The following is a 15,890-nucleotide window of genomic DNA, read 5'->3' on the forward strand; positions in this document are numbered from 1 at the left end:
TTTCAAAGTTTGTGAAATATTTTGAAATCATGAAGGTTGTTTTTGAAAAACATATACTATGTATGTTGTTATGGAAACTAGAATGAAATGATATGGGTACGAGATTGAAAAATACCCTTAGTTATCTAACTGAGGATTTAAAGTGACATTTTGAGTAACCGTCTAAAATTGTCACTTATATTATGTACTTTGTTTCTTAGAATGAAACGAGTACTTAGAATTTTTGAGGAAATCATAAGCGATCACATGAATGGGAGAACTACAAGAGTAGTTTGTAAAGAACATAGTTCTTTGGTGTAGGTATCGTAGGGGTATGTCATACACACATGTAACTACACTTTTACATCAGAATTGTGAACAATGATTTATTTATAAACCAAACACATTGTTTCAGAGTTCAAGAAAAAAAAGAAACAAAAGCATAAGATTCAAATTATTCAAAGCAGCAGCTTCTTCTAATCAGCCAAATGCTCATCCATGGGTCAGATTTGCATTGAAAATCTTTGGGCTTTGTTCTTGAGATAACCCGTCTCGCCATAGGTGTAGCAAGTACCAGGAGGAAAACGAGCTTGTGCTGGATCTGCTTGAATTTGAACAGGGTTCGGAACAGCTTGGTTTAACACAGCGACTGAACGACAAACTCTTGCCGTATGGCCAATAAGTCCACAGTTGGAACATGTTCGGCATTTGACACTGGCATGGTGGTGGAGGTTACATTGATTGCACAAAGGAGCAGTTCCCAAGTACGGCTTCTTGGCAGGTGGTGCTGCCACCTGGCTAGGTCCTGCTTGATTTGGTGCAACCGCTGCGGGATTCTTTGAAGCTTTACGCTTCTTTAACCTTCGTGGAGGCTTGGCTTCTGTTTCCTTTTGTCATAGCCTGAAAAATCAGAGCTGGCGTGACTGGACCGGTATCTTCATTGCACAGCGGAAGCAAATAAGCTAAGACTTCTAGAAATATAACGCCTGCTAATTACTCGAATTCCCATGGGTTCCCCTATTCCAACAGTTCCGTAGTTTTGAAAAATGCAACCTGAGAAAGAACATGCAAAAAGGTCAACATAAAGTTGAGCGAGTTCATAGTTTGTTTTAAAAAGATTTTAAACATATCTTTTTGTGTACCAGTTTAAAAGTTGTGGAGAAAATTTAGTAAAATCAGTTTCTTGGCATGTTATATGAAAACTGTGGGTCTAGCCCACAAGAGTATTCGTGCATTGCACGAGAGAGAATGGGCCCAGCCCAAAAGAGTATTTGTAAGCAGGACCAACACGTCCTCTTACTTGTACATAAGTTGAAAACATTATCAAAGTTTGTAAATACATGTATTATGAGTTTGCGTCAAATGAATATTAAAAACATTTGAAAGTTATAGTGTTGTAAGTTGGTATGTAAAGCGTCTATGAACATGTTGATCATTAATGTTTCGCGAGTACATTAATATATGCGACGACATAGGAGGTACTCAACCCGCGTAGGCAATTTTTAGTGTCGAATCACCTCGACAGGGACACAACAGCACTCTAAGTGGTCACCCATGGACCGTGAGTGGGGCTCGCCCATACCCATTAGATCTAACCTTTGTTCCTTGGTCCTCAAAAGGATTAATGGTACCTTAGTTACAGCCTATGCTCACATGATCTAAGAGTTCATTCCATAACTTAATCATACCTAAGTTTGACATGTATTTCCCCCGAAAGTTGTAAACCGAAACGTTGAAAGAAAAGGGGGACATGATCTCACTGAGTTATCTCGTTTTTCGTACGCAGGCCAACCCAGTCCCGTTGTTGTAACTAGGACATTCTCGTCACTAGTCATGAAAATCATGCACGTTTTGTAGAACCGATATGTTTAGTATAATTCGTTCGTAAACTTTTCGAGTTCGTTGAAATTCATTTGCAACATAGTTTATAAATACGTGTTTTCGTTCATCGAAATAGTGTTTTCTTTTGCAAAAACTTGCATGTCTTTCCACCCCCGAAAACATTTATAAAAATGTAAAACAGTAAAAAGTGGGGGTTATGAACTCACCTGGTCAGCAAAGCATAATACTCCATATATCAAAAAAAGACAAAGAAATCCCAAAGCTTGAAATAACCTTGTCGTGACCTACTACAAGTAAAGACCACCTTAAAATCTAATGGAAATACCTTAACATACATGTTGGTCATGTATATTATTCACCCAACTAGCTAGACTTGAAGATGTATCATTGTTTTGATAAGTATATACGTATCAAATCTCGTCTTAGTGTGAAAATTCTATATATATATATATATATATATATATATTATTACACTATATGCTTCCCCAAAATACATTTTTTTAGGATAACACGCGATCAAACTTTAAAGGTTATATATATATATATATATATATATATATATATATATATATACACACACATATGGTTAACAATATATATATATATATTTATTCGTAACTCATTTAAGTTACTAACACCAAGTGGGAATATATATATACACATATTTAATGACATACATATACCTACTTACTGAAATGTCTACAAAAAATACATTTAAATCCACTAAATGTATATTGTAATGGAAATTGTTAAATACACAGAAAGTAATATATATTTTTGCAAAACATGTATTTATGTTATCATATCCAAAATGAGATTCTTGAGTTGTAAAACACTAAATTTTACTATCTTATTTTTAGTAAAATGTTTCAAACACTTAAAAGGATTCACGAAATATTCCTCAAGTTATATAAACATGTATAAGTAGAGAAATTTACCCCCTGAACTTAATACACATGTAGTTTCCAAATTAAATATGTATGTTTAAAAAAATATTTCCTAATACACACAAATACATGAACGTAGACTAGTGGGCACGCCAAGAACCTTGATAAAGTCTAGAAGTTCACTAGTATATATTGGTATTTATGAAAATGTATGGGAACAAGCTTCCTTCTTTCTAGTTTTACTACTATTATTATATTATTTTACAGAAAACATGATCGATTATAACTAAGTTGGGTGAGTCCATTGACATGAATAAAAATAGGACTATATATGAACAAGTTTAAGGATCATACCATAAAAATTAAGGAAGGAACAAAGATGTATGAGATATGAACTTGACTCCTAAACTCCAGAATGATGATGATGAATTTGGGCTCTAATATGCATATAGAGAGAGGCGAGATTGGTTGTGTGTGTACATATGTTTGCAAAAAGGCATGTATGAATGAATGGATATAGGGGAAATAAATATACCATCTAGTCTTGTGTTCATGGCAAAAGTATAAATAAAACGACTGCCATACTTTGTTTGGAATGAAGATTACATGAGATGAGATGACTAAGGTGTAAATAAATAATAAACAAGTGAGGTACGGTTGGTTCAGTGTAAGTTTGGCATAATTTGATTGAAAGATTTGGAAACTTTCATTCATTTTGGTATTTTATGTCCACGTGTTTAAGAAAGGAAGCATGGAGTGGTTAGTTGGTCACATGCTTTTCAAGTACCACTATAGGGGTCCACTTGTAACATTGCCTTTAGACATCAAATATGGATGTGTGTATATGGATGCTAAGTAATCGGCTAGGATAAGCAACACAAAAAAGGGGGTTTTGTGACATTTTTATTAAACATATGTCTCATGTTTCAAAGTGGGTTACAATGTTAAAGGACAATTAAATTTAGTTTGCCTTAAAAAAATGTGCAAAATTTTAAATTACCTTGAGGATGGGATCTAGGCATATTTGTGATTTTGAAGGTTTATAGATTTAATATATAAATCCAACTCAAATAAAATGAATTCATGTAGTTTTAAACCCAATTCTAATAAAATAAAATTATAGTAAACCTTATAGGATAAACTACAAGGCAGCTATAATTATATACATCCAAACTTGTCGTGTATGCATATATATATATATAGATGTACTTATATATAGCCATATACATGTGCATGTTCCTGACCTTGTAGTCTTTAAAATACATATACGGATCATAATGCGAAAGGATTACATAGCATCCCAAATGATTAAATGCACTTAATAACCTCAAGCATAAATAATTAACATATCGTATCATATCCTGATATTCTGACTGTCCCATCACCAATGCTTGTGTAAAGTTTATTTACGGTCGAAAGCACTTAAAATTACGTCGGAAACTGATGTTAACGCATAATTCACGACGGTCGTTGCTTCTAGCTGTTTTTCGTTGCGGTTTCAACCGTGAGTTTAAAAGTTCGAAAACAAAATCATATATCTCATAATATATTAATGTCGAGACGTAACTCGCGTCCGGTGCTTCCGTTTTGTTATCGGTGCGTACTGATTTCTGCGTTTTTCGTTCACGTTTGCGTTTTGTGCCGTTCGAAAGCATGATAAATCCGCATAACTAAATTTATAAGTATAAAATACACGTATAAAACCCGTGATTGTCGGCGTTGTCAGTATTTTGTATAGTGTTAGTTCGTTACCGTTTAACGTTTCCCAGATTCTTCCGTAGATCATCATATGCGTACCGGAAAGTCAGATAGGCGTTTCTAGGCATTCCAAAAGCCTAATAAAATTAATTCGTACCTTAAACACTATTTATTATCGCCTTAAGAGTTTTTTAATCATGAAATTAAGAAGCGTAAATTACCGGTTGTCACATTCTCCCCTGTTGCAGAAATTTCGTCCTCGAAATTTAGACTATGTTATCTCCTCAGAGTTGTGTCATTCCTAGGTAAGTCCGAATAATACCAGAGTGAATGTCCGTGTAATCGAATCAAGACTTATTCAGATTACGTGGGTGTAAAGACATTTTGCATCAATAAGCACCCAACGGTTCAGCTGAGTTTGTTCCAGAAATCGATGTCAAGTGATCGCAGCGTAGTGATACTATCACCAATGCGACCAAGTTTACAGGGTTCAACAAAGGTGGGATTTCGACCAAGGGAATTCCAAATGAACGTTCACAATATGCAAATCAATTTTGAAACAATAGAATTTACTACCAACGGAATCTAGCGTTGGTTGTTGCATAAGTGAAACTCGAATTCAACAAACTCAAATAAGTAGAATCATAAAAATGATTTATCAACTCTTGAACCATTAAATAAATAAAATCAACGTGTTGCAAGGATACACCGAAATGAAATACAACCGAACCTGGTGCATCATAGTCTTAATACATAGTTGCATTAAGACTATTTAAATGATTAGCCAAGCAAAGAGTGTACGTAGTTTTGCATGAAACGATCGATCATGATTAGCGCAAGCTACAAGTTTATACCGACGCCACGAGGTGTCGTAGTGAATGAAACAATTCAATAATAGCGGTGATCGAACAAGTATCACCTGTGTTTTGCATGAAACACTCGATCATGATTAGCCCAAGCTACAAGTTTATACCGACACCACAAGGTGTCGTAGTGATTGAAATAATTCAATAATAGCGGTGAGAAAACAAGTTCACCGTGTTTGAAGTCAAATGAAAGGTTCATCGGAGAAAATCTGAATATTTATTTCCAACAAATCTCGTAGGATTTTCAGCTGAAAACGAAACAAATAAACAATGTTTTCAAGTAAAGATGAAAAGCAATGAATATCACCAAAATGTCCGCTCGATGATGAAAGATCCGTTAAGAGGCACACCGAAATATGACATGAACTTGTGTACCATTGTCTTGACACACAATTATATTAAGACTGATTTAATACGATAAATCAACAAGGCGGATTTAATATAAATAAACAAATAAATAGATAATTAAATCCGTACATGATGTGAGCAACGAGATTAGCGCAAGCTTCAAACTTGTCAAATACGCCACCACAAGGTGATCGTGATCAAAGAAAAGATTCAATGAAGTCGAAGACCAAATAAGCCTGTTATGGTTCAAAGCAAATGAAGTGCTTGTTGGGATTATTTCGAATATGATGGCCTCAATCCATCATAAGGAATCTTGAATCGAATATATATTACGAGCAAATTCAATCAATTGAACTTGGTAGAAACATAATCCACCAATGAATTCATGTATCAATAAGAAAGTTTTGACATGGTTACAATGAAAAACCATGTATACCACTCAAAAGAAAATGAGTTTTCCAAGAAATCCGCCGACTCGATATCAAAGAGTCAACGCTTTACAATAATGTAGGTCATCTAGATCACAATGCAAAGATCAAGTATAACGAAACAATATTTGGACTTTGATAAAGCATCAATTTGGAGTGAAACCACATGCGCAACAAACAATGTATGCGCATCAGATGAATTTGTCAATAAATGAAACGAATGAGTGTTCGCTATCATGAAATAAAATTTTCACGATGCAATGACCCTTAGGTGGAGTAGAGATGCAAAAATCTACTCACTATATGCATAAAGTCGAAATTTCAACAAAAGAAATTTAAGGACTTTACCTAGAATTTCGTGTGATAACCGTTGTTAAGTGATATTACCATGAAATGTCGAACATTGCGTATTTGTCATAAATGAAATAGGGGTAAATGCAAAGACGTGTGACTTCTTTTGCAGCGCCAACCATTGTAAGTCTCTTCAGACTAAGTATCGACTGTTGTGAAATCTTGTTTAACGTACCTTAGCGTGACTCGTGTCCTTTTCAAGATTACGTGGCAAAGTACCGCATTTCGGTTATTGTATGTTGATGCATAGAATGTCTGTTGACTACGTCTACGTGAAGTCTTAGATCAAGATAGGTCAATAGAGGGTCTAGATAGTCAAAATCATGTTTTAATGTAATAGGTTCGCTTTTATGTACTTAGTGTATATAGGTCCGCTCATAGGGGTAATCAGGTTCTCTTATAGGGCATTGGTTAGGTTCGCTCATGAGTTATGTTATAGGTCCGCTTATATGTCAGTCATATAAGCGAACCGGCCTTGCCTATAAATAGCAGGTCATTTTGAGCGGATATGCAACAGTCGTGTGTGTGCTCTGGAGCGAAACTCTGTCAAAATTTACTTAGAAAGCAATAAAAGCAGTGGAATTGAAAGGACAAGCTGTTGTAACTTCATATATTCTGATTCCGCCTTTATATGTAAGGATGAACTGTCTCGGCTGACTTTTCGGGTCAAAACAACGGTCCATCATTGTATCTCCCGCTGACGAGATTAGCATCGTTGTTGTCGTGACCATTAGTGGTTTCCCCAAGGCCCTACCTCGAAAGTCATGTGTGATGTACTCCGACGTCCGCTTACGTATAGCTTAAGTTTCACGTATAATTGTGCACTAGCGTTTCGTTCTGCGTAGAATGTGATGTACTCCGACATCCGTCGACGTATAATTTAAGTTTCATGTATTTATGTGCACTAACGTTTCGTTTCGCGTAGGTTACCTGCTCAGGTAAGTAAGATAGCATAGACGACATAATATAATGGCGTGTGCCGGAGTTAACACTCGCGGCTCCTACATGAGGACCTTTAATGAATTTCGACATAAGTTTCTTATCAAGAGTTTTCCCAAAGGTCCTATATGCGTACTATCAAAACACTCAAGGTTTTGCTTTCTATGTGTAATCGTTTTGTGTATCGTGTATCAAACGCAATTCTTGTGCATGTTTAAACCAAAACTGTTGACTCATTGTTCTTGGCAACGGTTGGAACCCATGTTCGAGTCCTAGGCGTTCTGTATGTGTTCAAGTCTTAATAATCTAAGTCCCCAAATGATAGTGAGGTTAAAGCCTAGGTATCTCTACAGAAACCTAATTCGCTGAAACCTATAGCTCTGATACCAATCTGTCACACCCCAAAAAATCAGAGCTGGCGTGACTGGACCGGTATCTTCATTGCACAGCGGAAGCAAATAAGCTAAGACTTCTAGAAATATAACGCCTGCTAATTACTCGAATTCCCATAGGTTCTCCTATTCCAACCGTTCCGTAGTTTTGAAAAATGCAACCTGAGAAAGAACATGAGAAAAGGTCAACATAAAGTTGAGCGAGTTCATAGTTTGTTTTAAAAAGATTTTAAACAAATCTTTTTGTGTACCGGTTTAAAAGCTGTGGAGAAAATTTAGTAAAATCAGTTTCTTGGCATGTTATATGAAAACTGTGGGTCTAGCCCACAAGAGTATTCGTGCATTGCACGAGAGAGAATGGGCCGAGCCCAAAAGAGTATTTGTAAGCAGGACCAACACGTCCTCTTACTTGTACATAAGTTGAAAACATTATCAAAGTTTGTAAATACATGTATTATGAGTTTGCGTCAAATGAATATTAAAAACATTTGAAAGTTATAGTGTTGTAAGTTGGTATGCAAAGCGTCTATGAACATGTTGATCATTAATGTTTCGCGAGGACATTAATATATGCGACGACATAGGAGGTACTCAACCCGCGTAGGCAATTTTTAGTGTCGAATCACCTCGACTGGGACACAACAACACTCTAAGTGGTCACCCATGGACCGTGAGTGAGGCTCGCCCGTACCCATTAGATCTAACCTTTGTTCCTTGGTCCTCAAAAGGATTAATGGCACCTCATTTACAGCCTATGCTCACATGATCTAAGAGTTCATTCCATAACTTAATCATACCTAAGTTTGACATGTATTTCACCCGAAAGTTGTAAACTGAAACGTTGAAAGAAAAGAGGGACATGATCTCACTGAGTTGTCTCGTTTTTCGTACGCAGGTCAACCCAGTCCCGTTGTTGTAACTAGGACATTCTCGTCACTAGTCATGAAAATCATGCAACATAGTTTATAAATACGTGTTTTCGTTGATCGAAATAGTGTTTTCTTTTGCAAAAACTTGCATGTCTTTCCACCCCCGAAAACATTTATAAAAATGTAAAACAGTAAAAAGTGAGGGGTTATGAACTCACCTGGTCGGCAACGCATAATACTCCATATATAAAAAAAAAAGACAAAGAAATCCCAAAGCTTGAAATAACCTTGTCGTGACCTACTACAAGTAAAGACCACCTTAAAATCTAATGGAAATACCCTAACATACATGTTGGGATAACACGCATATGCTTATATATATATATATATATATATATATATATATATATATTACACTATATGCTTCCCCAAAATACATTTTTTTAGGATAACACGCGATCAAACTTTAAAGATTATATATATATACACACACATATGGTTAACAATGAATATATACATATTTATTCGTAACTCATTTAAGTTACTAACACCAAGTGGGAATATATATATATATATATATATACACATATTTAATGACATACATATACCTACTTACTACAAAAAATACATTTAAATCCACAAAATGTATATTGTAATGGAAATTGTTAAATACACAGAAAGTAATATATATTTTTGCAAAACATGTATTTATGTTTTCATATCCAAAATGAGATTCTTGAGTTGTAAAACACTAAATTTTACTATCTTATTTTTAGTAAAATATTTCAAACACTTAAAAGGATTCACGAAATATTCCTCAAGATATATAAACATGTATAAGTAGAGAAATTTACCCCCTGAACTTAATACACATATAGTTTCCAAATTAAATATCTATGTTTAAAAAAATATTTCCTAATACACACAAATACATGAACGTAGACTAGTAGGCATGCCAAGAACCTTGATAAAGTCTAGAAGTTCACTAGTATATATTGGTATTTATGAAAATGTATGGGAACAAGCTTCCTTCTTTCTAGTTTTATTACTATTATTATATTATTTTACAGAAAACATGATCGATTATAACTAAGTTGGGTGAGTCCATTGACATGAATAAAAATGGGACTATATATGAAGCTTTAAGGATCATACCATAAAAATAAAGGAAGGAACAAAGATGTATGAGATATGAACTTGACTCCTAAACTCCAGAATGATGATTATGAATTTGGGCTCTAATATGCATATAGAGAGAGGCGAGATTGGTTGTGTGTGTATATATGTTCGCAAAAAGGCATGTATGAATGAATGGATATTGGGGAAATAAATATACCATCTAGTCTTGCGTTCATGGCAAAAGTATAAATAAAACGACTGCCATACTTTGGCATGTTTGGCTTAGCTTATTTTCAACTTTTGCAAAAGGACTTTTGCAAAAAATAAGTCAGGAAATCCTGACTTTTGGCAAATCCAAAGGACTTTTGTCCTTTAAAAGGAAAGCCAAACACTTTTCAAAAGTCCTTTTACCCTTCAAAAGTTCTTTTACCCTCAAAATAAGGAACCCCAAACACCATGTTTGGAAGGAAGATTACATGAGATGAGATGACTAAGGTGTAAATAAATAATAAACAAGTGAGGTACGGTTGGTTCAATGTATGTTTGGCATAATTTGATTGAAAGATTTGGAAACTTTCATTCATTTTGGTATTTTATGTCCACATGTTTAAGAAAGGAAGCATGGAGTGGTTAGTTGGTCACATGCTTTTCAAGTACCACTATAGGGGTCTACTTGTAACATTGCCTTTAGACATAAAATATGGATGTGTGTATATGGATGCTAAGTAATCGGCTAGGATAAGCAACACAAAAAGGGGTTTTTGTGACATTTTTATTAAACATATGTCTCATGTTTCAAAGTGGGTTACAATGTTAAAGGATAATTAAATTTAGTTTGCCTTAAAAAATGTGCAAAATTTTAAATTACCTAGAGGATGGGATCTAGGCATATTTGTGATTTTGAAGGTTTATAGATTTAATATATAAATCCAACTCAAATAAAATGAATTCATGTAGTTTTAAACCCAATTCTAATAAAATAAAATTATAGTAAACCTTATAGGATAAACTACAAGGCAGCCAGTGGCGGAACTAGAAGAAAAATTCAGGGGTATCCCAAATTTTTTTGTCATACATTCACAAAACGAAGCAACTTTTTTACCGTAAACTCAGTGGTGGATCCAAGATTTTATATTTATGAAGTCACTAGTTTTAGATGCTTCAAATTCATATAAGTTTTTTTTTAACGTACATTGAGTCGTGGATCCAACATAAAAAATTCTGGCTTGGTTCAGGTCGGGTCCAAAGCTAAGTGTTTATTTCTTTGGATATGTATTAATAATTCATCACAAACTTTAATTTAGTATATTCGTTAAAATGTTTGATGTTTCTTAGTACTAAATAATCTCGAAAATAAAGTATTTTATATGTCAAAGAGTGTTATTCGATATTTATATACTTAAAAATAAATGACTTATGATTAAAGATTGTTATGACTAGTAACCTTCAAATAAAATAGGAAAAAATAATAAACTTATAGATAATAAGTTGATTAAATACTATACAACTAATACAATAATAATATTATAATTGTAATAATAAAATAAAATACAAGTAATAGAATAATAATATGTAACTTAGCCTATTGGCTGTCATCCGCCCACGTGGGTTGTAGCAGCCCACTTTCCAAATATAATAATAAGAATTATCTTTGAGGTTTAACTTCCTTCTTCTTCATAAAATGTCTCCTGCAACATTCGCCGGAAAACTCCCATTTTTATCAATATATATCGTTTTTCTTCTCATCTCTCTAATATTATATTTAGAGGTATCCCAATGTTTGTTCAGGGGTATTCAAATACATAAAACGAAAAAAGAAAGGAAAAAAGTTGCATTTCGCCAAGAAACTTGAGGGGTATCCCAGGCAACCCCTGGTCTCTACGTAGATCCGCCCCTGAAGGCAGCTAGAATTATATACATCCAAACGTGTCGTGTATGCATATATATATATATATATATATATAGATGTACTTATATATAGCTATATACATGTGCATGTTCCTGACCTTGTAGTCTTTAAAATACATATACGGATCATAATGCGAAAGGATTACATAGCATCCCAAATGATTAGATGCACTTAATAACCTCAAGCATAAATAATTAACATATCGTATCATATCCTGATATTCTGACTGTCCCATCACCAATGCTTGTGTAAAGTTTATTTACGGTCGAAAGCACTTAAAATTACGTCGGAAACTGATGTTAACGCATAATTCACGACGGTCGTTGCTTCTAGCTGTTTTTCGTTGCGGTTTCAACCGTGATTTTAGAAGTTCGAAAACAAAATCATATATATCATAATATATTAATGTCGAGACGTAACTCGCGTCCGGTGCTTCCGTTTCGTTATCGGTGCGTACTGATTTCCGCGTTTTTCGTTCATGTTTGCGTTTTGTGCCGTTTGAAAGCATGATAAATCCGCAAAACTAAATTTATAAGTATAAAATACACGTATAAAATCCGTGATTGTCGGCGTTGTCAGTATTTTGTACGGTGTCAGTTCGTTACCGTTTAACGTTTTGCAAATTCTTCCGTAGATCATCATACGCGTACCGGAAAGTCAGATAGGTGTTTCTAGGCATTTCAAAAGCCTAATAAAATTAATTCGTGCCTTAAACACTATTTATTATCGCCTTAAGCGTTTGTTAATCGCGAAATTAAGAAGCGTAAATTACCGGTTGTCACACCTTTGGTGTTTCTTGAGTGGCTTCATCCTTGAGACGAGACATGGCAACAACTAATTCAGCAGTCTTCAGGATTACTTCGCCTATTTGCTGGGAAAATTTGGTAGCCTGCTCGTACATTTGAGTGTCGCTGCGATGAAGAGACATTCTAGAGGAAATGGAAGACATAGGAGGAAACAAGTGAAATGTTATCGGATAATCAAAACAGAATGACAACGCATAAAAATGGTGATCATTTGTTTGTTAGCAAAGGCAAACAAATGAGACGATGACTAATAAAAAAAGCGGGTCATGTTAATGTATCGCGAAGACATGCTTTAGCCTATAAGTGGACACTCACCCCAAGAGTTCCCAGGTAAGAGTTGTGACACCTGTGTCACTACGACCATCATACAAATACCAAACCAATAAAATATTGTATTTCATACTTGGGATTTGTATAATTATGTGTATCATTTGCAAATATCATTCCTCGTTCAATTTCAAGCTCTAAATCGCTCTCTAGAAAGTTATACGCGAACTGATGCGTAAACGTAATCAATTTAACGCGAAAAACACTCCGGAACAGTGACATGGGCTTAACATACCTTAAATAAACTTTACATAAGTTAGAAATAAGTTTTGGAGGGTTTGGTGTGTCGAAATCAAGTTTATTCGATCGCAGGGACTATTTGCGTCAAACTGCAAAAGTCTGTTGATGCTTATGGTATCGAACATTCCGGAACTTGACCATAAGTTAAACATACCATAAATATCCTTTACATAGCTTAGAAATAGGCTTTGAGGGGTTCGGTGTGCAAAAATAAACTTTTTGGTCAAACAGGGACTAAAAGCGTCAAAAAGTGCACAAGTTTGCATTTTCGCGCATATCTTATGTTATGAATATATCTAGACATCCAAAAATTTGTGTATTCATTAAAATATTTTATTTTAGTGATTGGCATGTTAAAATTCCATTCGTCGCATAATTTGGATCGTTTTTCGCGTCCGTTCGAGTTTCGTCGTAATCAACCGAACAACGAAACCGTACAACCAAATGAACCGACATACGAGATGTTTTTGAGCATGTTTCATGTTCCCTATGCTTTAACTTCATTATGGAGCGCTTGAAATGAGGTTAACGAGGCTTAAATGTGTCAAAAATCAAGTTTTAAGCATCAGGGGCCTGTTCTGCCAATTTTGAAAAGTTGCTGATCTGGAAGTTCTAGGAGGGGCACGTAAGAATAAGCTTGTGTCTATGTGGCCCGCGTAAAACCATCAGATCTGCAAAAAATCTATTTCCAGCTTGATCCAGCTGTTCCCATGGTTTGCAAATGTCACACCCCAACCAATGGCGGAAACATCGGGATGAGACGAAGTGTGAAGATTGCTCGAGACATCATAACACTAATGATTGTGAAAAGTATTTAAATAATAATTTCCTTCCATTTCTAAAGAATCAATTTCAAGGTTTCGAAACAAAATACAACATCATGAATAATGAAATAATACGACATGAATACAAATTTTTAAGTGTGTATCTAAGCATCCTACTAGATTCCATGCATCGTCAACATCCACCTGTAACATGTTAAAATAAAGTCAATGCAAAAGCAAAGGCGAGTACACAAGGTTTAAATAGTATAGCATAAGTATAAAGCATTTTACTCGAATCCACATGGCAATTTGTATACAAGGTACTAGCATGCATAACATTACGTATAAACCCAAAGTGTCCACTAGTATTTAGCATCCCTCGCCACAAAAGTGACGAGACCGTATAGTATATTGACCTAACGAACCCCCGTCGGGTGGTGTGCTACTCCTATAGCGCTATATTCGTTAAGCGAGGGTATAACAAAGTAATGGCATATAACATGTATTATCTAGCATAACAAGAAGCATGTATATCGGATTGAGTTCACAAAGTATGTTTAAATGTGTGTAAGTGAAATCTTTGTATGGTAACATGTTACAACCCAAAAGTGGTTTAAAACGTAAATGGGTCGAGTGTACTCACATTGGTTGCGTATAAGGATTTCTTGGAATAACACGCGAGGAAGGGGTTGGAAATCCAAAGGAACGAACGTAACGGTCATCCTAGATTTTGGAATAACACATAATGATCTCGTGAAAATTTGTAGATTAAATAGGATTCCTAATATTTATTTTATAAATTAATTAGATATTAGACCTTATCTCATGTTAACATTTAATGTTATAAAATGGGTTAAAATAACTGGTTAGTTATTTAGGTTAAAAAGAATTTCAAAGTATTAATTAAAACAAGAGAAAAGAATTTAAAAGTAAAGAAAAACAATACTTTAAAAAAAAAATTAAAACATAAAAAAAATGCTCAACATTCTGACCAAAACTGGCCATAGCGGGACTCAAGCCTTTATTTGCGTGCACGCAACCCGACCAACTGGGCTGCGTGTCTAACCCGTTCCATAATCGGCTTTTAATTGTATTTATATACTAGCTGTCATCGTTTTAATATAAAAGGAAATAAGCACCTCGTATTATAGAGACACTAAGCATCCTATGCGGATTAAAATAACAATTTTTATTCATTTGTTATAAAATTAGATAACCTATGTACAAGTATAAGTAAAGAAACCTAAAATACAGAAATGGTGATAGTATTTAAATATAAACATTTAGCTAGATTTTAGACATAAGTTGGTGGGTTTTTATCTTATGTGAACACAACTCAATTTGTCATTTTCTTCAAAATAACCTACTGAAGTAAACCCAATTATGTATATGTATATATCTATTGTTCTTTTCTTGCTTCTGTTAGTTTTAAATGTTATACAAAGTTCAACAATGAAGGAACAAAGTAATAAAGAAGGGTATACCGAACAAAATGAGAGGATTCCCGTGGTGATCTCCGTAAGGCTCCGGTGACATCTGACCGGGTTGGCCCGACTCGTTGTCCGTCTCTAATCCGAACTGACTGACCCGTTGACTCGACGTAGACGGAACCGGACCCGAACCTACTGAACCGAAGCTCGAGTCTGACCCATAGCTCCCGGACCAGAATTGAATCTTAAACCGAAAACTGGAGCCATGACCTGATAGAAACCAACTAGAACTTGAACCAAACTAAGACCCGAGCTGAAGCATGTCGAACCCGTTTCCGTTCGGCTTCTCTTCTCCGATTTCTTGCTCTCTCTCTCATCGCGTCTCCCTCTCTTTGTCCACTGTTTCCTTCACCGGTGACCTTCACCGGCCACCGCCGGCTGCCCAAGATGGAGAGGGGAAACAAGATGGTGATGGAGGTGGTTATGTGTGTACAGAAATTAAGAGCAAGCTTCTTTTATTTGTGTGGTTAGACAGGTTGCAGAGAACAAACGGATGAGAGGAGAAGATGTAGGCGGCTGAAGTGGGATAAGAAGATTAGGGTTTTGGTCTTTTTTATTTTTTTTACCTTCAATTACGTTTTCAAAATTTATAAAACAACCCTCAAAGTTTATCTAGCTGAACTAGACTAGCTGAGT

General features: G+C 35.1%; 2 long non-coding RNA genes across 3 annotated transcripts; both read right to left on the reverse strand.

The window, feature by feature from the left end:
- Window positions 1–436: 436 nt before the first annotated feature.
- LOC118484262 lies at window positions 437–3,323 on the reverse strand. 2 transcript variants are annotated; one of them, XR_004873080.1, is made up of 3 exons: window positions 3,063–3,323; window positions 2,028–2,105; window positions 437–1,032 (listed from the first exon to the last, which is right to left on the reverse strand). It is a non-coding gene; the product is annotated as an uncharacterized LOC118484262 (long non-coding RNA). The 2 variants fall into 2 exon arrangements; XR_004873079.1 differs by having other exon boundaries at window positions 2,028–2,108; window positions 3,063–3,322.
- Window positions 3,324–13,813: 10,490 nt separating this feature from the next.
- LOC118484263 lies at window positions 13,814–15,890 on the reverse strand. Its single transcript, XR_004873081.1, has 3 exons — window positions 15,249–15,890; window positions 14,408–14,487; window positions 13,814–13,968 (listed from the first exon to the last, which is right to left on the reverse strand). It is a non-coding gene; the product is annotated as an uncharacterized LOC118484263 (long non-coding RNA).

This window comes from Helianthus annuus, chromosome 11, assembly GCF_002127325.2.
Source record: "Helianthus annuus cultivar XRQ/B chromosome 11, HanXRQr2.0-SUNRISE, whole genome shotgun sequence".
Lineage (NCBI taxonomy): Eukaryota > Viridiplantae > Streptophyta > Magnoliopsida > Asterales > Asteraceae > Helianthus > Helianthus annuus.